Source organism: Pundamilia nyererei, unplaced genomic scaffold, assembly GCF_000239375.1.
Source record: "Pundamilia nyererei isolate P.nyererei 1_Seehausen unplaced genomic scaffold, PunNye1.0 scaffold00707, whole genome shotgun sequence".
Classification (NCBI taxonomy): Eukaryota; Metazoa; Chordata; class Actinopteri; order Cichliformes; family Cichlidae; genus Pundamilia; species Pundamilia nyererei.
In genome coordinates, this window is record NW_005188108.1 from 80,993 (window position 1) to 82,108 (window position 1,116).

The following is a 1,116-nucleotide window of genomic DNA, read 5'->3' on the forward strand; positions in this document are numbered from 1 at the left end:
AAAAGTAGAAATAAACTAAGAAAAACGACCAGAACTAGCACAAAACGGTAGAACATGGTTGCAGAGTCTAATTACTGATACGTTAGTTATAAAAAATTACGAGAAGAAAAAGATAAGAAAGAAAGAAACTCAGAATGAGCAGAGCTGCTGTAACAGGCTGCCGCACACGGGGGGCGCCGGAAGTTGATGCATCAGTGCAAACGATTTCATTCTTTAAACCTGGACTGTGTGAACGGCCGACTGTTCGATGTGCTAAAGCAGTGGTTCCCAAACTTTTTTGACTGGGCCTCCCTTTGTTTTACAGAAAAATGTTCGCGCTCCCCCCCCTCGCGCGTTCACACACACACACGCACGCACTAACACATCCTCCAACCACACACACCCATATTTTGCTCAATTGCGGTTTATTTCACACCTCAAACATTTATTTTAAAAAATTAAGCAAATACAAGTAATCTGCAGGTAATAATAAAATAAACTACTAACTATTTTACGCTACGTCCACACCTACATGGGTATTTTTGAAAATGCAGCTGTTTCGTTCACACGTAAACGGTGTTTTGAATCACCGAAAACGGTCCTTTATGTGTGGACGAGGAATGCAACGTCCTGTTTGAACAGGAACAACAGTGAACAACTGTTCTGTTTGTCATGCAACGTTAAAGGTATGTGCCTCTTTTCATGTCACGCTGTGCGCCACGTTATTGCTTACATGAGAGGAATGGCAGATAGTCAGATTAACAGTATTTTGTCTCTATCTTCAGGTTTTACACGCTTACATATAAACACGCAGTTACTGTCCCTCTATTTAGAAAGGCAGAGGAATCACGGTGTAATTATTTTCCATGTAGTTGTTTTTTTCCTGTGTAATAATATTCAACATTGCTATCAATAAATTAAAAAAAAAAGCCTCTCTGTGCAAAATGGGTTTAAAAACATGAACAGCTGTGGGATACTGTTTTTCCTTGATTTGAACTGGGGGAACAAATCGTGGCAGGATCAGCCTGATATTATTTGACCTACCTTGGCACTTGTGCAGGTGAAACCAAAGGGAAGATATGCTTCACCATATTTTCTAGTCTTTGGCTTAGAATGAAGTTGGTTTGGAAACATATT